Source organism: Eptesicus fuscus, chromosome 5, assembly GCF_027574615.1.
Source record: "Eptesicus fuscus isolate TK198812 chromosome 5, DD_ASM_mEF_20220401, whole genome shotgun sequence".
Taxonomy (NCBI): domain Eukaryota; kingdom Metazoa; phylum Chordata; class Mammalia; order Chiroptera; family Vespertilionidae; genus Eptesicus; species Eptesicus fuscus.
Genome location: NC_072477.1, coordinates 80,355,529 through 80,379,326, shown reverse-complemented (window position 1 = coordinate 80,379,326; position 23,798 = coordinate 80,355,529). Strand labels below are relative to the sequence as shown.

At 32.5% G+C, this 23,798-nt stretch overlaps 1 protein-coding gene across 2 annotated transcripts in view; it reads left to right on the top strand.

Moving 5' to 3' along the window:
• Positions 1 to 23,798, top strand: part of NOVA1 (NOVA alternative splicing regulator 1) — a 148,180-nt gene that overhangs the window by 37,688 nt on the left and 86,694 nt on the right. The window contains exon 2 of one of the 2 annotated variants that reach the window (XM_054716498.1): positions 12,360 to 12,461. The exons of the other annotated variant lie outside the window; for it this stretch is intronic. The gene's annotated coding sequence lies outside the window, so the exon portion shown is untranslated. The remainder of the gene's footprint in view (positions 1 to 12,359; positions 12,462 to 23,798) is intronic. 2 annotated transcript variants of the gene reach the window in all.

Below are 23,798 nucleotides of genomic sequence, written 5' to 3'. Positions count from 1 at the left end.
GGTGCTTTGCTATGTGTTAGCCTTGTTCTAAATGTTTTAATGTAGATTTCCACCTAAACTTTAAACAAATCCAATTAAAAAGACATGATCGTCCTCATTTTGCAGGTCAGGAAACAAAATGATAAGTAATTTGCCTAATATCACCTGACTAGTAAATGGCAGAAAGACTTGAATCTGAGAACTTACTTCTAAAAACTGAGGTTGGTACTTTATCTTTATAGACCAGAAGTCTACAGAACTTCGTGATGCTGAGTTAATTAAATGAGCATATATCTTAAAAACAACTTTAAATAAGGCAAGTCACTAGATTTTCATAGAACTGAATGAGAAGAAATATAGCTTAGAAATATGCTGTGACACACACACAAACACACATATGCAACTTATTATTTAGAGAAGAATAATTTTTCTAATATAAAATTTTAATACAAACTATTAATTACCACTTATCACCATTCTTCTAAGTAATTTTTTTTAATGGCATTCCATCTGAAGTAGGACACAATGTTCTAAACTGTTTTGTTTCATAACTTTTAAATCTTGTTTGTAAGATTTAAAGTTATAAATAAAAAAAACTATTTTTTTAAAATGTTATAGTCAAACAGTTGAAATTTAAAGTAAACTTAACTCTATCAGTTAAGAATAATTTCTGTTTACTACATTTAATTTTTCTTTTATACTAATATAACAGCAGCAGTGGTAATAATAACAATAACTAGTAGTTGATGCACCTTACTCTGAGACAGGGACAATTATAACTGTGTTTTCCATATATTAACTGAATTAGTTCACACAGTAATCCTGTGAGGAAAATGGCACAAGAGATTAAGTGATTTGCCCAAAACAAGTATGTATGTGTGGTATGTATATATGTGCATGTAAGTGTACATATTTGTGAATTTATACACATATTAACTGTATATACTTATAGATACATTATACTTCCTATCTAATAAAGAGAGAGTATGCTAATTGACCTTCACGCTGTCGCAAAGATGGCGCACCCACAGCCAATAAGGAAGGCATATGCTAGTTTATAATTTCTATAAAATTAGAGGCAAATATGGGATTTGCTCATAATCTGTCCCCAAGGTCTGTCTTCATAACTTCCATGTTATAAACTAATAGAATATCCTATCTAATAAAAGATCAATATGCAAATTAACCATCACTCTGCTACACCCACCAGCCACGCCCACCAGCCAATCAAGAGTGAGTATGCAAATTAACCCAACCAAGATGGCTGCGGCCACAAAGAGAGCAGGAGGGAGGCTTGGATTTCCCTGGCAATGGAGGAAGCCAAGCTTTCTGCACACCCTGGCCATCCCAGGCCTCCGCTTAAGGCTACAAAGTTTCAATTATAGAAGATAAATAAATTCCAACAGAAATGGCTGCTGCCACGGAGCAAGCAGGAGGCTTGGCTCCACTCCAGGCTACAAAGTTAAAATTGTAGACGATAGATAAACCCCAGATACCAGGGCCTCCACTTGGGTCGTAGGGTGGGCGTGGCCAGCCTGCAAACCACCACAGGCCCCTCGCCCAGGCCACCGTACGCCCCAGGGGAACTCCCACCCTGATCCAGGACACCCTTCAGGGCAAACCAGCTGGCCCCCACCCATGCACTAGGCCTCTGTCCTATTTAATAAAAGAGTAATATGCAGATTGACCATCACTCCAACACACAAGATGGCTGCCCCCATCTGGTCAAAGATCCTGCCTCCATGTGGACACAAGATGGCCAGCAGGGGAGGGCAGTTGGGAGGGACCAGGCCTGCAAGGGAGAGCAGTTGTGGGCGATCAGGCCAGCAGGGGAGGGCAGTTGGGAGGGACCAGGCCTGCAAGGGAGAGCAGTTGAGGGCGATCAAGCCTTCAGGGGAGGGCAGTTAGGGGTGACCAGGCTGGCAGAGGAAGGAATTTGGGGGCAAGCAGGCTGACAAGGGAGCAGTTAAACATCAATCAGGCTGGCAGGGGAGTGGTTAGGGGATGATCAGGCTGGCAGGCAGAAGCAGTTAGGGGCAATCAGGAAGGCAGGCAGGTGAGCAGTTGGGAGCCTGCAGTCCTGGATTGTGAGAGGGATGTCCAACTGCCCGTTTAGGCCCAATCTCACCAGGATCGGGCCTAAACAGGCAGTTGGACATCCCTCGAGGGGTCCCAGATTGGAGAGGGTGCAGGCTGGGCTGTGGGACACCCCCTCCCCCGTGCACGAATTTCGTGCACTGGGCCTCTAGTTCTAGTATAAGCAACTAGTAGGAGTTACCAAATATTAAAAATTAGAAAGGTCTCAAAATTATGTAATTTTATTCCTTAATCTAATTTTTCTGTGAGTAGGGAAGACTGATGTTACCTTATTTTATCTCCGAAAAGCCTCAGAAAGTTATAGAACACAGCTTTGTTTGATAACCTCTGCCCTGTGTCTCTCTACCTGGCATAGACATCAAATTTATTTTTCCTTATGCAATAAATTGTTTATATTACTAAGTTATCACAATAAATAATTTCAGTGTCATATTTCTATAACTTGTGGTGAAGACATTATAATATCTTTTATTTTATTAAATTATTTAAGAATATGTATTATTAAATATGATAAATTATATTATAGACACATAAGGAGTTCTGTTAAATTCGTGTACACTTTTTGGCATCCTTAAAGTAGGAAGATGGTCTGGTAAAGTGCATATTTGTTTTTAGTGTCATTACAAAATATAAATTTGATATGTAATTTCTTTTGAATATCATTCATGGATATTTGGGTTAGAAAATGTCAACAGTAGTTGATATTAAGAGAGTCTGCAATATAAACTTGGCCACATCATATAAAAATGACATTAAAATTTACAATTATCTCATATTTTAAAAATAGACATTCAATATCTTTCCCAGAGTTATACTAGGAAATAGAGAGTATTTAATATATGATGAGGGTAAAAATAAATTCTACATTGTTGGATTCCAAATCAAAGCTTATCTGTTTAATTATGTTCCTTAACATAACTACCAGGATATTTTATATTTTTCTAAAATTGATATTTTTTGGTGGTTGTTTTTTTTTTTTTTTAGAAAAGATGTATTAGCATCATTAACATTACTGAGGAATACTAGAAAATAAATTGGAGTACGGCTAGATCTACACACTGTAGAAAAATAATTTTTTAACTTCAAAGTGTAGAAAACTCATTCCTTCTGGTGAAAACTCATTTCATAGTTAATTTCAAATTCTCTTGTCCTTATAAATTTTCTATTGCATCTAAGTAAGATACTTAATATATAAGCAGGGAGAGAAAACTTACCCTTGAGTTATTTTAGTCAGAACTTTCATATTGCAATATGGTAATCAATATTACCTAGTTTCATTCTAATATCAGGTAGGTTAGGGAATTTTAGAATGGTTAAAGTAAGTATAGCATGAATATTTTAAAAAATATAACCTCAAACTCTTGATACTGTTATATTCGTTGCATTTATCTGGGTTTCTGAAATTAAAATAGCACATTGTTAAACTAAAATGTCTTGGCCTATTTAAACTGTTTGCCAGTTATAACTTTTCTATATATAGATTACAATTTTATTGAGTATTAGAGCATGAATTGCCTTTATAAATATATAGCTTAATATGAACTGTAATCCTAGAAACTGGAAATGTTACTTGTGTGTGATGAAAGCAAGTTTTGGTGGCTGTATGTTTAGACATAGGTCTTATTTTGAATATATGAAATGCTTATTATGCTTCTTCACTGTGTTCCATTTCACTGCACGTAGTCTGGAAAAGAAGCCTCAAATTGAAAAAAAATGGGTAAGACTGTATAAAACAATAGTTTTGCAAAATAATGTCAATGGAAAAATGAGGAACACAAAAACTTTTACCTTGATAAACTCATTTCCATATCAGCCATTGTAACAGTGTACCATCGTTTCTCTAACTGCATTGCACTCAAGTCACCAAGTTTTAAATCATCCATAATGTATCTTTTCCATAATTTACTGTCATGACTGTTGCTGAAAAATAATATTTTCAGCATTTGTATTTAGATTTGAGAGCCTATTTTTATTTTCATGTAATTACCCTAAACCTTTTATTTCTTGTCATTCTTAATAAAACAACAGCTAGCTTTTTTTTAAAAAAAATAATAGATTTAAATTTTTAAAGCTGTTTTAGGCTTACAGAAAAATTTAGTAGAAAGTCTAGAAAGTTGCCATACACCCTTATTTGCCCCTTTTCTGACCCCCCCACCACACAGCTTCTCCTACTGTTAACATTTTGTGTTGGTGTGGTACAGTTGCTACAGTTGATGAGCCAATATTGATATGTTATTATTAACTGAAGTCCATAGTTTACATTAGAATTCACTCTTTTTATTTTTACAAATATATAATGACAGCCCAGTTTTACTGCCTCAAATACCCAACCTTTTCCCACCTATTCATTCCTCCTGCCCTCCTTATGAATCTCTGGCAACCACTGATATTTTTACTTTTCCTATAGTTTTGCCTTTTCCTGAATGTTATATGCTTGCAGTATGAAGCCTTTTCAGACTGACATTTTCATTTTGCAATATGCATTTAAGGTTCCTTTAAGTCTTTTTTTATGGCATGATAGCACATATATTTTTATCACTGATTAATATTCCATAATGTCAACATAACACAGTTTGTTTATTAGTTCACCTGTTGATGGGCATCTAGGTTGCTTCCAATTTTTGGCAATTATGAATAAAACTGCTATAAACATTGTGTGTAAGCTTTTTGTTTGGACATAAGTTTTCAGCTCATTTGGGTAAATACCAAGGAATGTGACTGCGGAATCATATGGTAAGAGTATATTTACTTTGAAAGAAACGGCCACTGGTTTCCCAAAGGGGCTGCACCCATTTTTGCATTCCCACTAACAATAAATGAGACTTCCAATTGCTGCACATCTTATCAGTATTTGGTGTTGTCAGTGTTTTTAATTTTAGCCATTCTAATAGGTGCATAATTATATCTCGTTCTTTAAATTTGCAGTTAAATAAAGATTTAATTATGTCTCCCCCAATTTCATATGTTGAAGTCCTAATTCCCAGTACCTCAGAATGTGACTTTATTTGGAGATAGAGTCCTTACAAGAGTTAATCAATTTAAAGTGGGATCATTACAGTGGGTCCTAATCCAATGTGACTGGTGTCTTTATAAAAAAGGGATATTTGGACACAGAGATATGCATACAGGGAGAATGCCTGGGAACATGAAGACTGCCATCTATAAGCCAAGAATTGAGGCCTGGAATCTGATCCTTCCCTCACAGCCCTCAGAAGGAACCAACCCTGCCAACACCTTGATTTCGGATTTTTAGCCTCCAAAACTGTGAGATAATTTCTGTTGTTTACTCCATCCAGTTTATGGTACTTTGTGTTGCCAGCCCTAAAAAAACTAATACACTTTTCATATGACTTCAGCATCTTTTCATATGCTTAGATGTCATCAGTTGCATTTTTTGGTGTCTGATCAGATCTTTAGCCCATTTTTTAAATTGGATTGTTTGTTTTCTAATTGTTGAATTTTAAGAGTTCTTTGTATATTTGAGTTACTAATCCTTTATCAGATATGTGTTTTGCAAATGTTTTCCTCCCCATCATGGTTTGTTTTTTCATTCTCTTAACAGTGTTTTTTGTAGAGCAGAAGTTTTTAATTTTATTGAAATCTAGTGATCATTTTTTTTCTTACATGACTTATGCTTTAAATATTATACCTAAAAAGTCATTGTCAATCCCAATCTTACCTAGATTTTTTTTATTCTCGGAGTCTTATAGTTTTCTTTGTCTTTGATCCCTTTGAGCTAATTCTTATGAATGGTTTATTGTCTGCATCTAGATTTATTTTTATTTTATTGCATGTGGATGTCCAGTTGTGCCAGCACCATTTGTTGAAAAGGCTGTTCTTCAGCATTGAATTTTATGTGTTGTGTGTCAAAGATCAGTTGATTATATTTGTGTGGTTTTATTTCTGTACTATTCTCTTCCTACTTTGATTACTGTAACTTTATAATAAGCATTGAAGTCAGATGGGTTAGTCTTCCAACTTGGTGCTTGCCCTTCAATATTGTGTTGACAGTTTGGCTAACATTATTTACTGACAGTGAACATGTATATTTGTATTACTTGAGTCTGTATGATTTTTCATACACTTTATAATTTATAACTAATATTCTTATATCATATGAAAAAGTAGACTAGAAAAAAGCTATAAATATAGAAACTAGTTTTATAATTTTGACTCCCGTTACTTTCTCTTTATTATGTTGTATCTCTGAGGACTGACTGATAAAGTATATGTTTAATATACATGGCATAATTTAGGATGATGAGTGATTGTAAAATGAAGAGGAACATTACATAAAGAATTATAACAAAATTATAGGATGCTGTATTATCTAAAAATATGACTATTTAGTCTTGCAAAAGGAGTTTATTGTTTGTTCACAAACACACAAAACGAGACACAAAAATGAAAAAAAAAATCATCCTATTTTCACATTCATGGATCCATACATGAGTGCACTGGTATGTTTGCAATCATGAGTTAAATAAAAAGTCTGGCATAAAAATATAACATTTAAACAGAGATAAGATTATGTACAACTTGGTCACATAAAATAGATACCTTAATTTATTAAAAAAAATATATACTTGATCCCAGCCAGCATGGTTCAGCAGTTGAGCCTAGACCTATGAACCAGGAGGTCATAGTTCGATTCCCTGTCAAGGCATATGCCCGTATTGCGGGCTCCATCCCCGGTTGGGGGCGTGCAGGAGGCAGCCGATCAATGATTTTTTCTCTTCATTGATGTTTCTCTCTCTCTTTCCCTCTCCCTTCCTCTCTGAAATAAATAAATAAATAAATAAATAAATAAATAAATAAATAAATTTGTTTTAGAGAAGTCCCATCAAATATTAATTTAAATATCAAATTACTGGAAAGAGCATGATTCAGTTTAGGGGAAAGTCCCAAGTTATTAAACTATGAATCAGAGCAGAGTTTTCTTTAAAATTGTTTTTAGATTATTCCAATATGAATATTGAAAGTGTTCTTTAAAACAAACCTGATTTGTTTTTGTTTTTTCTTTCTCTGCATTTTTCTTCCTTGGAGCCTATTGTGCGTCAAGCTTCTAGTTTGGTGTTTTATTTAGGGGATTTTATTTTTAACTTCTATACAACATGGTGTTCTTCACAAATGTATAAAATTATTTATATTTGTTAGTATTTGTAATAAGACCTATTATTTGTAAATGTTCAGGATATTTCAGTAACTTTTATGCCAGGATAAAATATAAGGAATTCCTTGTAACATAATCATTAGTTATCTAATACCAGTTTTTAAAAATAAGAAATAAGCATAGGATAATGCAGGCACCCACTAGATATTTGTAGAATGTTTTAGAGAGAGAAAGTCAAAAGCAACCATGGGATGGTTTTATTTTTCTCCAATCTGACCTTTGCTAATCAAATCAATTTATTTGTTTCTTTACTCATCACAAGAAAATGTTATACCTTCCTGGGCAGTTCAGAAGATATGTTCAGTCTTACTTTAATCTGGTAAAGTCAGTTGAATCTGACTAGTTTGAATTTGATCCTCAGAGCCTGATTTAAACTTAACTTTTCTGCTTCTACTTGTGCTGCATAGGCCCTTCTAGGTCCTTGGAGTGTGGAAAGGGTTGGATCTAGTCATTCACTCGGCTAACTCCAGTGAACCAAGAGTGATCTGCTCTTTCATTTATATTTATATTTCAGTTTTCATCTGGGGTGTTGATGCCTAGAAGAGAAATGGAAAGGGGAAAAAGGCTTTCTTAAGTGACACTTTTGTTTCCTTTTTTCCTTCTGCTTTTCTGCCCAGCACTGACTAGACCTCATGCCTTCGGTGGGGAAAGAAAGACAAATGCTAGATCTCTGATGCAACATGTGTATAAAACATTTTTGGGGGATAAGGTATTTTTGAAAGGTTACACTTTCCTGTTCTGGCTTGCTTTTTCTATTCTTCCTCCATTTCTACCTCTGTAGTATACCCATAGCCTCTGGCTTTTGGGGTCCCCATTGTCTGGAGGCTCAAGTCCAGCTGCTTTCAAAGCCAAGACATTCTTTGCTATTGCAGATAATGACTCCAGTTCCCTCTGCCCCCTTTTCCAACTCCAAGTTATCTTTCCCTTCCCCTCAAATGGGCATGGGGAGGGGAAGTGAGCATGGGACAATAAGCAACTCTCAACACAAGCTGAGGTCCAGCTGAGAGATAAGATACCAGTCTTTCCTTCTTGATATTTTGGACCCATTCTTGCTTGATATGAACTCTTGGCAACAGCATTGTCCACCTACATTAAGTCAGTGCAGCAAATTCAGATGATTGCCTCATTCACCTTGGTATGGGATTGCTCAATGTGGGGTAAAGAGGAACTGAGAAAGGTAAAGATGTTTAAGTTATGGCTATCACTTGTTTAGGCTATCTTCTGAATTAGTAATCTTGATTGATTATTCTTTGTTCTTAGTCTTGGGTTCTAATTACCTATCCCTGGACAATGGGAAAAGTCCTATCCGATATTCTATTATGCACATTTACCATAGTCTTGCTAATACTTCCATTCTTGGTGTCTACCATCAATTCCACCATAATGGCTGATATCATACCTTTAAAAGATTAAATAAGTTATATCACTCCCCCAGTTAAAATTCTGCAGTTGCTTTTCTAACCCCCCCAAAACAAACAAACAAACAAACAAACAAAAAAAACACACCCCAAAGTCCTTATTATGGTCTACAAGGCCCTGTGTGATCTGACCCCTGGTTAAAATTTTGATCACTTGTTCCTGATTCAGAGCTTTGCTCTTTCTATTCCAACTGTCTGCATTATTCTTACCCCAGGTAGCCTGTGGACTCATTCCACATTATTTGGAAATTATTTCATTCAAATAATGCAATTTCCTTAGTTTTTCTCTGACTTCTCTGTTAAAATAGTATGTTTGTCACTCTGTTCCTATAACTGGGATATTTTTTTGTTTAGGTGTGAATCATTTTCATACATTATATTATACTAGAGGCCCAGTGCACAAAATTCGTGCATGGATAGGGTCCCTAGCAGCTGCCTGCAGCCGGCTGGAGCCTCCCTTTCCCCGGCTGCAGGCCAGGGGCCTCCCTTCACACCCACCTTGGCCTGGCACCACCCACTCACCTGCTCCACCATCCCACTGTGGTCCCACTCTCGTCGGGGCCCATGGGGCTGGCAGCTCCTCCCCTGCCTCCTGCTGCCAGCTCCACGGTGCAGACACCTGCCATGTTCTGCGCTGCCCCCTGGTGGTCAGCGCACATCTAACTCCAGTTGGTCAAAATTCCACCAGTAGGGACAATTTGCATATTAGCCTTTTATTATATAGGAAATTTAGTAATTTACTTATCTGTCTTTTTCATTAGCTTCCAAAGGGTAAGTCATTGGCATGTTTGTTCGGTCCTTTTTGCTCAGTGCCTAAATGGGACCTGACCCACTGGATAAAATTGAGTAAATAAATGGATGAGTGAATGAATGCTAGCTTCTATACTCAGATTTTAGAAATAGCTTTGACTTATCCCACAATTTTTATTCTTTTAGTGTTTTATATAGTGTATATCTTTATTTCATTTTAATAAATCCTTAATTATTCTTAACTATATATTCCCATTGCTTTCATCCCAGGTGAACCACATCTCTAATTCATTTTCCATGTTGCTGCTAAAGTGATTTTTGTAAAATGCTTATCAAAATGCCATCCTTTGAAATAGAATTTCCCTTAGCATAATTGGGCCTGTGTCTGTTGTCCTCCTCATTACCCCTGCATATACTCTATATTCTACTAATATCCTTTTTATTGCAGTTACTCTGAATGCTTAATATGCTTCTCTCTTCTGTTCCTTCACATAAAGCTTATTCCCTATGTTCTTACTGAAGTATATTTTATTAATGTGTGAATACATACATTGTAACTGCTATCATGAGAAGACTCTACAAAAGGTTCTTTACATTTGAAATGATTATGAATTAACTATGTAGTTGCATTATATGATATATTTCATACATATTAGCAAATCTTCTATCTCTTCTCTGAGTATCATTAATATTTCACTCGTCATTTTTTGATGAGTATTTACAGGTTACCACAACCTTGAAGAGCACCATATACTGTTTTATAATCCTGTTTATAATATTGTGAATTCATCTTAGAGGCAAGGCTAGTCTTTATGTTTTAATTCAAGGATTGTTTTTTAAACGATGTTATCTATGAATGTTTCTTGTGTCTTTTACCTTCAGAAAACTAACCTGAAAAGTAAGGAAAATTATTTATAAAAAAGTGTTATTTGTATAGCCTTTTCAGAAAATGTGATCCATTGATAGATCCTTCAAATTTAGTTTTGTTTGTTTGTATGTATTGTGTGAATGAAAGGAGAGACAGGTAAAGGAAATTAAATTATTTATATAAACAATTGAAGCAAGTAAAACAAATGCTTTAATTACCTGTACCTGTTCTGAGTAAGTGCGGCGTCATACAAGGGATCAGTGAGCTTTTTGGGATATGTAGACTCTAGGAGTATGAAGCAGTGTTCTAAAATGTGTATTTAACATTTTGATATGTAAATAATTCAGAAATATATAACTTATAATATTGGTCTTTTTGAGAAGACACAACTAAATAAATGTAGAAGATACAACTAAATAAAAGTAATATGAAGTTATGTAGCAGTAAACATAGATGGGACTCTATAAGGAAGTTCTGGTTGTTTGAGGTAGCTCTTTTGAACAATTATTACTATTACTGATAATAATAGGTTAATTATTGTACCATATAAGTTATTTCATTTAGTTGTTGGAACATCCTTGTGTCTGTTACTCATTTTACATAAACAGCCACTCAGAGTTAAACATTTAATAAGTGATTACTGCTACTTATTCAATTGGGTGTCTTCATGTCACTTATCAGTAGCCTTTTGAGAATATGACAAAAACTTATGGCCCGTTTTCTATAAAAATGTACTATGAACCTGTATAATATGTCTATATTTTTATATGCAATTTTGCAGAATTCCTGGGTTCCCTAAATTCCATACATGGACCCCACATTGGGAATCCCTGATCTATGTCTTCTTTTAATAAAGAGTCTAGGGTACTCTGTACTTTCTTTTTCTTTTACCATCTCTGGTCTCTTAAATGAAATATTTATTTATTTTATGCCTTATTCCAGAAAGAATTTAAAGAAAGCTGAAATTGTCAGCTATCTTTGACTCCATTAAGTATGTGCCAAAATAAATAAAGTCTGTTATGGCAAGTGAGATTGAGAAAAGTTTGACATACAGGACACTTTTTAGTGGTCCAGTTTGTTGGACTTTGCTTAGAGCACCCTCAATCTGTCAGGAACCTAAATGTGTTATTTTGAAGTAAGTAAACAGTTACCTCTTCAAAGTAGTATAAACATAGTGGCTGTGACCTTGAGATAGAAGATTAGAAAGAAAGATAGTTTAGTGATTCAGTGATTATTTTCAGAGAATAATTTGTGAGTTTTATCTTCTGATTACATCAAAGATAAGTAGAAATGGCATTGTTGTTATAGTAAAAGTAAAATGTGGTAATTATTTTCTGTATTAATGAACTAACTTTATCATACACTAGATTAACTCATTGTTTGGAAGGATGAAGACTGTATCTAGATTATAACTCATTGTGATTTTGGAGAAGAGAAGTTGTCATTTTATAATGGTATTACTATAAAGCTTCATTATATGAAAAAATAATATAACCATTTCTAGTTTTTAGGACTAGTTATTTCATTGTGTGTTTTTCACATAAAGTAATTTAGAATTTCAGAATGTTTTTTCTTTTTTATATATTTAATGTTGCATATGCTACAGTTCTGATTTTTCCCTTGAATTGTCATTTAAAACAAAAGCATAAAATTAGCTGAACAGATTAAAGTATCTTATGTATACACTTACCAGATTTTAGGTAAATTACTATAGAAATACTGATATAAATTTATATACAATGTTTAGGCTTAATTTTTCAGCACAGATGTTTTAACATTGATTTATAGTTATGTTATGAATTGAATAACTGTATTTCTATTTTTTCCTTCAATCATTCTTAACATTCAACTTCTAAATGAATGGTAGCCCATCTGTGTAGGGCTCTTGTGATTGAATGATGTATTCTGTTTTGCAGTGGCACAGTTTTCAGCCACTTTTGTTGTTAAATATTTTCATTTTCTATAGTACTTTTCATCCCTGTATATATGTACAGGAATCACTTCACCCACCACCGAATTGCAGCCACTTCTGAGGTGGAACGCAGCAACTGTTTAACAGCGCACTTTCCCCTAGGTGCTGACAGCTGCAGAAGAAATTGTACATGGTCCTGTACAGAAGGTATTTCTCCACTGTGCCATCTGCAGAGTGAAACTGACTAGGAGTACTACATAGACTGTAAGTTTTTTGTGTACCCACTCTAGACTGGAAACCCAATAAGAGAGAATAACAAATAACTGGGAAGCATCATTTGAAAAATGTATTGAGGTCAGTTAAACTTAGTGCTGCTCTCCTGGCTCTAAATTTTATGCTGAGGTCATCTAATTTGCGATTGGAACTGAACTAAATAATAAACAAATGGATGCACTCCTTGGATATTATTTTATTCTAGAAGCAAATGAAACTCAAATGTTTTTCTAAGTATTACACTTCTATTGAAACTTAGAAGAATCAGTTTGTTTTTTTAAATATTTTCAAATAACCAAACCCATATTATATGAGTTTAGAGCTGTGTTCTTAAAGTAGCAAATCAACGTATAATTCAACAGGAATGTCCTAATTAGCTTTGCTTGCTGTGTTTTATGCCTTAGTTTTAATACTTTCACTCTTTGGTGAAATTTTTGCCACAAAAATTTGAACCTAGTTTTTCTTTTCATTCTTTGTTTTAGAAACATCAATTTTGAATTTTTTTTAACATATTGAAACAAAGCTTGGGAGAGAAGAAATAGTAAATATTTGAACTTCCTCTTACTGTATTTCAGTTTCTTCTATTCAAGTATTTAATGATTTTCTTTTTTCCTTTGTAAAAGCAATTTTACAAGAGTGCTATCTTTAGTAATAGTGTGGCATGTTCATGCCTTAAAGGATAGGAAAGTAACATTAGAAAGTGCTGTCTCTTGTTAAATAATATGATATGGATTGTTATATTGTTTTGCCTTTTTTATTCAATAGTATAATGTACTAGTTATCAATTGTTTTTTAGTTAATTTTTGTGTATCCATAGACATTTCTATGACAAGAAATCAGGGTCTTAGTATTTACAGTCTTAGTCATATGAAATAGTGTCATTTGTTTTAGCTAATCTAAATTATATGTCATAAGTTAAATGATATTTGTATATATTTCTATACCTATAGATTCTCAATGAAAGCAGATAAAAGCCTCTCTGGGCCACAGTTTACGTACTTGTAAAATGAGGTGGGTGGAAGAAATTATTTTCTAGAGAACCTTTCTTTTAAGTGTTTTCTGTTCAATTCAGGGGTATAATTCTGTGTGTTTGGAATTGTACTTTACATTATGTGACCAAGATATTTTAGTGTAAGTGATTCTGTTGAGTTAGAATATTATTTGCATTAATTAAATGACAAGTGATAGAATTTTGGAGTCAAAAGAAGAGATCTGACTTCCTACAAAGATTTTCAACTATTTCTAATTTTGTAGTGGCATTGTCCCCACTCTTTTGATTTTTTCTTTTGAGATTAAATAAAGTACAATTCTCAATATCTTGTTTATCATAGAAGCATCAGATAAATTAGAAAAACTAGCCTTCATTTACACTCAAAGTAGAATGTAAATATTACAAAAAAATATTAATGAGTTTTCCCCCTTGCAGAGACTTAATACTTCATTGTATAGTAAAAGCACTAAAGAAGTAAACTTAGTATTTGAAAGAATGTAATTTAGACATAATATAGTGTACCTATGTATCTCTAGCAAGAGGGTATTTTATGAATTAAATATGAAATATTTAATTTTCTATAATTGGTTCCTTTGCATTTTCTGCAAACAGTGTAATTGTAAGTATTGCTGAATTCCATTCATCTTATTAAGTAATCACACTTAACAGAATAGACCATATGTTTTATATGTTTTTTTAATATTTTTGCTGAAAAGATACAAACTCTGCCTATTGTGCATATCTGAGTACATATTTTTCGATTATTCAAGGTATTTAATTATTATACATTAGACCTTCTGTGGATGATGTAAATTTCACAACTTATTAGATTCCATTTTTAACCATATCAATCTTATATTTTTATATACTCCCAGTGTATATTATTCAGAAAAGGGAGTTATATGGAAACTTTCATTTTAATGGAATATACTGGTATATTATTTGAATTTAATATACATGTACTATTTGTATACCCCAAAATAAAGGGGAAAATGTTGGTTTTTAGTTAAATTGTATGTTTGGAACATTTACGTATTTTATTTAGAAATTATCCTCATTGTATAAAATATAGAAACCTAATATCTTCATTAGATTATTTTTCAAGGGAGGGCTCTTCATCTTATTCTGAAGGACCATAATCAGGCTTATAATTAAACTTATTTTACTTATAATTTTGGAATTCAGAAATAAATACAAGTTTAAGAGTAATTAAATCTTAATGAAACCTTTATTTTTCTCTCTCCCTCATTATAATTTTCTATTCGAAATAGGAAAAAATAAGCAAATGCATAGATGGTAATATAAATTTTAAATATTTAATGATATGTACTTTGACTTCTATATAATGTTTTGACAACTTCTAGCTTTCAGTCTTTCAGTTATAGGCTTTAAAAAGAATTATTTGGACCAACTGAAGAAATAGTGGAAGTGATGAGAAAATAAAAAGACATAATGAAATATATTTTGAGTATAGATTTTATATAATTTACACTAATTTTAAGGGACATACATTTTTAAATGGATATTTTTAAAATCTCAGATATTCTCAGTTTTACAAAACATATAATCTATTTTTTTAAATTAGGGGCATATTTTTATATTTATCCCAATAATATTTTTAAAATTGTCTTATCAAATTTGTGTGAACAAATTCTTATGATTTGATAGGGATATGAAAAATTTTAGGTGTTTTATTGTGAATAATAGGCAGATGATTTTGCAATTTAACATTAGGTGGACAGTTCTTTTTATACTAAATTGTTTATATTTGCGTAACTTCAATTAAACGTAGGATTCAGGCATTATTTTTTATAATTCAAAATATAAACTAAGTCCATAGAACGATATGTGCAGTTTGAATTTATATATTTTAGAAATAAAAGTGAAAAGGTTTTTGCCTTCCAGATAACCTCAGGCAGATATATGGAAGTAAAATACTCATATAATAAGTTTAATTTTTGCTAATTTTATCTTATATAGCAGTTAATTCCTGCCTATATTTATGAATTCTGCAGTTATTTATCAATATAAATTGAATTAGTTGAAAATTGTAAATGTATGTTTGCATCAAGAACTTTTGATGCCACAAATCTTTTTTATCTTTAATTCTGAATTAATAAGCATTATTACTTTAAAATTTACCTTTAATGCTGAAATTTCTCTGTGTTATGGGTAAAGTAAGTGTGTGTGTGTTTGTGTGTGTGTCATCTTCCTAATGTATTTTCTGATTTAGAATCCTTGCTGCCACTTTGTAGCTGTTTAATTAAGTGTAAATGTTTCACAACTTTAAGGGTTTTTCTTATCTGTTAATTGTGAATTATTACACCTACCTCACAGGGTTGTTGTGAGGAAAAAACAATGTGAAAGAGTGCTTAGTCGATACCAGTATGCTAATATATGAAAAATTAGTATTATCCTTATGATAAAAATCCAAATTTCCTGTTTAGACATGTGATCTGGCTCCTCCTTATGTCCTCATCTTCATTTCATTTCTTTCCTTGCAAACTGCATTGGTTGATACTAAACTTGTTGTAGTTTCCAGAATATGGTATGCTTTCTTTGGGCCTTTGTCTTCCTTCAGCACTTATACACCCTGGGGTGCTGTCATCTGTATAACTCAACTTCTTCCCTCAGGTTTCACTTTAGATTTCTTCTTAATTAAAGTATTTCCTATGCCTTCTTCTCCATTATACTTTTATTAGATTGCCCTTCTGTTTAATCCTGTTGTGTTTGCTTACTCCTATTCTGGTAGTTAGCACATGCAATGTAACTGCCTTTGCATGTGTCTGTAAATTTGTTGAGGGTGGAGTCTGCCTTTAACTTCTTTTCCCCAGTACTTAACAGAGTTCCTGCAACTCAGAAAATGAATTAATATTTTATAAATAGATCTAGGTTCCCCCTAAATGAACTAAAAACATATAATTATATAATTAGTACTCTTTTAAAAATAACTTTAATTCTCCTATATTTATAGAATAGATTTCAAACTCAATAATCACATCAAAATTATGGCTTTGTAATCAGGCTGCGTTGCCCACCATTTACTACTCTTACTGGATTTGTTAAATGAGATGAGCTCACTAGTGAGCAAACAGAAATTTACTTTATTATTTCCTGTCACTTGTACCTGAAATACCAATCTAAATATTATTTTCTGCTCTTTGATAAAAGCTGTTCAAGTGTCTTTATCTCTTCTGGATTCTTTATCTTACTTGGCTGGGTTTATCAAAGACTCCCACTGTTTGGGAACAACCCAGTTGTAATTCCTTGATGTAGTGGTTACTTGGTCTTCTTTTGATTATCCACCTTAGTCTCTGACTTTCTGGTCTACCTCCAGCCTCTTTCATCTGAGGTTATCTTGTTCCTTTTGTTGTCCTCTGAGTAGAGTTCCCTTTAAAATGTCCCAGTGCTATTTTTCCCCCCTAGGGGTCCTTATCTGTCCCAGGGAAAATAACTCCACAAACTCTGGAATGGAACTTTTGGCCATTTCTAAGGTGGTAGCCCAGAGTGAAGTCGTCTTGCCTTCTTGTCTTTAGATTTTCTTCAGGCTCAGTCCAGTTCCTGTACCATTCGTTTAGTGTCCTGTATTATAAAAAACAAAGGCCAAATTCTGAGTGAATCACTGCTCTATTTCTTCCTCACACAAACTATACGTTCCCTTTCTCCAATATATGCTTACATTTTTTTATATGAGTGATAGACTAAAGCAGTGGTCGGCAAACTCATTAGTCAACAGAGCCAAATATCAACAGTACAACGATTGAAATTTCTTTTGAGAGCCCACTTTTTTAAACTTAAACTTCTTCTAACGCCACTTCTTCAAAATAGACTTGCCCAGGCCGTGGTATTGTGTGGAAGAGCCACACTCAAGGGGCCAAAGAGCTGCATGTAGCTCGCGAGCCGCGGTTTGCCGACCACTGGGCTAAAGGATGCCTGACCCAGTCTTTCTAAGTTACATATATGATCTTTCACCTGAATTCCAGTACTTGGATCATTGTTCTCAGCACTGGCTCCTTGTCTAAAACTAAGTCAAGGAAAAATTCCCATTTTAACATTCTGTTATATCCACGTAACACTGAGGCCACAGGGTCACCTTGCATTCTTTGAATTTCTATGAGGGTTCATCCATTTCTCCTTGCCATGCCTTGTCTTGATGCTATTCTGGGAGTGTGGAATGTCCTTACTATAGTTTCCTCCTAACGAATCCTATCCAATCTTTGGTGCTCAATTTAGGTGAAGGCTTTATTGGTTTGTCTGTTAGAATAAATACTGCTTTCTACTGTGTTCTGTGTTCTAATACTGTACTTTTTAAAAGTGTTACTGTATAATCTGTAAGTATGTCTGTCTCCCTGACTAGATTGTGAGCGTTTCTGAGACAGCCACTGACTTATTTATTGCTGAATCCCCTTACTGCTAGTCTCTGTTACATGTTCAGAGCATTATTTGCTGAATTAATGAATCTTTCCTGAACCCTGAGATTAAAGTTTATAAAATTATTGAGTAATTAATTATTCCATCCTTATTCCAAAGGGGGCAAGAAATAGTTTATATGCCTCTGATTTTGTTTGTTTTTAACACAGTGGTATTGATCTTCATCCATTCTTTGCCAAGTTCCTTTTAGGCTTTAGTTCTGTTTTGGTACAGTTGATTTTCTTTTATTTCCTCTGCATCTCATTATTTTTCTTTTTAGTTTTATTATACTTGATGGAGTTAACTATGATAAATAGGAAAACCAGGTGTACTAAGCAGGTTCATATTGAAAATAAAAAAATAATAATAAAATAAACATTTTATTCACAAATTTTTATTATAGGATACTTTCTTTTTAAAAATTTTCCACATTTCAAATTGCATCACTAAATATGGTCAGAAATGGCTAAAAAGCAAACTGTTGGTCACCAAGAATATTGGTTATAAGCTCCCCACCAGTAATACTAGAATAGAAAATTAAATTTTCTAATTTATAGTGTGTTTTTAAGTAAAATACTATTCAATCAGACTTAATTCTTGTTATTTTCTGTGATTACTGTAAATAAGTTGCCTTAAATAATTTGAAGTATAGCATTGAATATCTGCCATTCTTCAACAGAATCACTTAATACAGTCTTTATTAGTGAAATTAAGTCAAAATTAGGATTCTTTAAATATATATGGTCAGGCAAATAAATGATAATTAGAATACTAAGAAATCAAAATAATATTGTAAGTAGAGATAATTGAAAAATTTCTCTTATTTAAATATTTTTTTCTTGGGAAAGTTCCAAATGATTACAGATATTATATTAAGGTAAAACAGGAAAATATTTTTTTCTTCAAATCGGATCATTAAAGTTTGAGAGAAGGTAAATTAATTTATAATAAAACATCCCAGTAATATTTCACTGTTTTATTTTCCACACTGCTATATGGACTACCTTATGTAAAGGTTTTAAGAAAAAATTTACCTTATTTACTAACTTACACCAGTATTACTGGTGACATCTTAATATTTCATTTGTGATGATTTTATCCATTAACACTTACTGGCTTAGGAAATTTGATGAATGAAAATGTTAGGTGAAATGCTAAATATGGCAGATCTCAGAATCATTTGCATTTCAAGCGGTGTAGATGCCAGGAATTGTAATGTATACAATTACTTATATTTAGTCATTTCTTAAACTAGTGCACTTTTGTTTCTGTGTTTTGATAACAGTGAACAAACTATAAAATATGATCAAGTGATTCTCAGTTTTAGTTATCTAGAAACACTGTTTATTCCTGTTAGTTTACTCACTCTCCAACCACTTCAGTAACTCAGACATTCTATTTGCCTCACTAAATTTGTAAAATTAATTACTTGTGTATTTTTCAATTAGTTTAAGTTGAATATTGTTATATGAAGGAAGTTCAGTATTAGAAGAACAAAATTCTGTTTTTCTAAGTTTTTGTGAGCATACTTGGGGAACACTATAATCCAGAGAATTTTTAAGAAGCATCTGGTATATATTGCAACCAATTATCAGGTAGGAAAAGTAATGCTTTTTCAACATATAACATCTAAATATACTTCATTTTTAAATGTTGTTTTGTGTTTTTTCCCCTTTTAAATGACTATTTTCCAATTGTAATACTGTATGACTTATTTTAGAAATATTTTTAATGGGGCAAGTGAAATATTTTAAAAAAATAAATGTTAACAAACCTTAAAATTAATCAGAAACCTAGTTCTTTATTTTATACTTAATCCCAGAGAGTGCTTGTGTGCAAAATACCTTACTCATCTTATGGATACAAGTGAAATAATAAGGAAATTGGCTATTAATAAATTTTTATTATGCTTCTCTCTGGAATTTTAACTTCACATTTTCTCCTGTGCTGCAGGTTATGACAGATATAACATGTCTGAAATCAAACCAAATCATTAGTCCTCCATTCTCATTCAGCCTCCCAACCACATCATTTTTGTTATGGCTTCACCATGTACCTTGTGATGCAGGGTCAAAATAATATCCCTCCTCTTTGAATTGAATGTCATCCTATTATTTCCACTTCCTCATCTTTTAATTTTTTATATTTTGCTTTTATTTACCTTTTTTTCTTTCCATGGAAAATATTCTCAGACTTAAGTCTCCAACCCGGCTTCCATTTCCACTAAGAATCTGATTTATTCTGGTAAAAGGATACAGTGGCCACCTAAGAGTATCTGTTATATTTTAATGATCCCTGTGCTAGAACTTTATAGATAACCTAATTTCCCCCTTTGCCTCTTATTATTATATAGTTTTTGAAGATGATCACTTGTTTCTGAAAATTTTTATTTTTGAAGGTGCTATCATTTCATATCAAACTGAATTTGAATATGTGCTTATTCTGTTTTATAGAGTATTTTATAAAATTATTTGAATGAATGTTAGTGTTATAAAGAAATAAGAAAATCTTTAAATGTGTTCTCTTAAAAAGTCTTTTCAGTCTATCATTTTGAATATTTGGATTAATGTAATATTTTCTGTCATTCCTCTTTCTTTTAGTGTGTATGTGTGTATATTTTTATATGTCTGTCATCTATTTAGGCCCAGGTAACGTATATACATAAGAGCTCTTAATTTTATTAACTTACTTTTTAAAAATCGAATGTCCTAATTCTTTAAAGATGTAAGTTTTCAAGAGTGTTTAATTTTATTATGGCTTCTATAAAATAAAATATGAAATCTAAATATGCTTTAACTGTTTTCCAGATTTGTCTATATTTATATTAGTGTTAGCATACATTACTTTTATACCCTACTATATGATATCTATTCAGAGTTATAAGTTAATATAATTAAAATTCTTTATTTGTATAGCATTCTATTATTACTCTTCATTCATTCATTCATTCATTCATTCAATACTAACTGCTAAATGCTAAGTACTGTCCTACATGTTGGGAATACAGAAAGTCTCTCCTCTCATGGAGTTTTATATTTCTGTAAGTGAAGAGAATTACATAAATATATAACACTAAAAATACATAATTTTAGATAGACATAAATAGTATGAAGGAAATAAGTGCACTTGATAACAAGAGTTGAGGAGGAGTATACTTTAGCTAGGATAGCAAGAGCAAACATCTCAAAGAAGAGATATTTGAGTTGAGCTCTCAATGATTAGGAGGAAGAAAATCACATTCCAGGCATCAGGAATAGCAGACAAAGACCTGGATCTGAATGAATTTAGCATGTTCAGAAAACAAGAAATGCTGTATGTGTTTAGCATTGTTAGAGAGAGTGTGTAGCAGGCAGTGAGGTTTTTTATATAATATTGGAACCAGATCAAGTGGACCATAGCAAGGAGTTAAAATGTTAGTATCGTTACACTGTGAAGACATTGGGCGCTCATATGTTAGGGTGGTTAACACGGAGGAAATCGTTCTTCCTGCTGTGTGGAAAGGCATGAGGAGATAGAAAAGGTAATTATTAGGAAGTTAGTGTGGTAATCACAGAAATTATGGTGATTTGGGACTTTTTGTTCTAGAAATGATGAGAGGTAGAATATTTTAGAGGAGCACTGTTAATTTGTGAATGGATTAGAAATGGTGTAATCAACAGTATCAGGCATAATTAAATACTAACTGTTCTTTGAAGACAGAATTTAATGGACATACACTTTCCCATGGTAAAAATGTACCATAATTTATTTAAATTACACCTCTATTTTTGATTATTTAGTTGTTGTTTTTTCATTTTTTTGCTAGTATAAATAATCTTTTGTCATTTTTTTTTCAACTCACCATCATTGTACATTAACAATGAAAGGTAAAAATTTGTATACTGGTATTTTAATTTGCTTACCTTTGATTACTAGCTAAGCTGAGATTTCAATGTGTGTATTTATTGACCTTTCAGTTGTGAATTGTGTCTGGTTTGATGTTGCTATTTTTTTCCATTGTTTTGAATGGCCATTTTAAATATTTATGATGTTTTAAAAGTCCCAACATGATTTGCCCTTGAGATTTTTTTATTATATCTAATGTCAGTCTCCACCCCCTACATATTATGCTCCAGACACTTCAGCCATTTCTCAAACAGGCCAATCTCTATCTAGTCTGGAGGCCTTTTGCATTTCTGATTTTCAATTTTATGGATCCTTCTTCCTCCCATCTCACATGGTTGACTTTGACTCATCATTCATGTTTCAGCTGAACTGTCACTCCTTAGCGGCACTGTTCCCAAATTTCTAACATAATATCCCTTCTCACCCTTTTCAGTCTGTCACATTACTGCCTCTATTTTGTTTGTTTTCTTCCAAATCTTTTATGGTCTTCATTTATCACTGTCTGAAGTTATTCATTACTTAATTACTACCTGTCCTTTCCAATTAGAGTGAAAGAACCTTGAAGGCAGGTATCTACTCAGATTTGTTTACTGCTGCGCTCTCTGGGGCTAGAATATTGTTGGGCATATTGTAGGTAATTAATATATTTTGTGATGTGGATAATATAAGGATATTAATCATTTATCCCATATAATTGTGACTTTTTTCTTTTGTCCTTTTTCATTTTCATTTATGGCATTTTTATATGAAGAATTTTATATTTTCATGGAATCAACTCAATGAACTTTTGTTTTCTAATATGACTTTTTTACCCTTTGAAGAAAAAACTCCCAGTTTAAGATTTTTCATTTTCCTGTGGTCAAATTAAACTGTTTCTGAATATAAAAATACCATTTATTTTCATGAATTAGGGAAGTTTTAAAGATTAAAAATAGCTCTTGTGAATGTATTTCTATGCTTTTTTCTAGTTTTATTACACATTTATTTATAAAAACATCACACTGTATATAGAGTTTTTTATCTTTTTATTGCAACATGTGCATATTTAGATGATACATATTCTTCATTCTTCACAAGCATGATTTTTTAAATATATACAGAATATTCCAACTTAGGCATTTATTATAATATATTTAATCAAACCTTTATTGTAGACTTGTTTCAATCTTTTAAAATGTAAATAAAAGTGATATTACTGTGTTTAAATTTTTGTGTTCATTATGATTGTTCTATTAGGATAAATTACTAAACATATAATTGTGTATTTACTGAGTCTTAGGAGTACATGCACTATTTTAAGACATTTGAATATTCATTGCTGAGTTATGCTTTAAAAAAATTAAATCAGTTTACACTCCTAGTAACAGTATGCATATGTCTGTTTCTCATCAAACTTTCCAAAAAAAAATTGTATGCTTTTAAAATGTTGGCCCACTTCTCCCCATCTGGGCCCTGCCCTCTAAAAAGAATTTATGTAAAACAATTATGGTGTTTTTCACATACAAATTTAAAAATATTTTAATGGTCAACTCTATCAATTTTTCCTTTCATGTCCATGCTTAAAATAACTTTCCTCATTCTGAGGTTATATATGAATGTGGTTTGATCTAATTTTTTATGTTGTAACTCTCATTTATATAGAATATTTTCAGATTCAGGAGGAAAAATTCTCACTGTATTTTCTTCAGTTATGCCAGCCGTATAATTTTTGAGGAATCATATATACTAATAACATGCTAAATTTGTATGTATTCCAGTGGTTGGGGGCGGGTATTTGTTGTGGTCCATTGTTTTACTTATTGCTTTGTTTTACTTGTTGTTGCTTTGTAGTGTCTTTTTATTTTGAGTGATCTATTAGGGTAGTAGTTTCCTGATTCTATTCTTCCTTATGTAGACACTATTCCATTATGTTATTATGTGCCTTTTTCCTTTGAATTTAAGAATCATTTTGCCAATGTTCTTTGCAAATAAACCATTCCTGCTTTATATTTTAGTAAAATTGTGTTAAAACTATTAACTTGTTTGCACAAAATATCCTTATA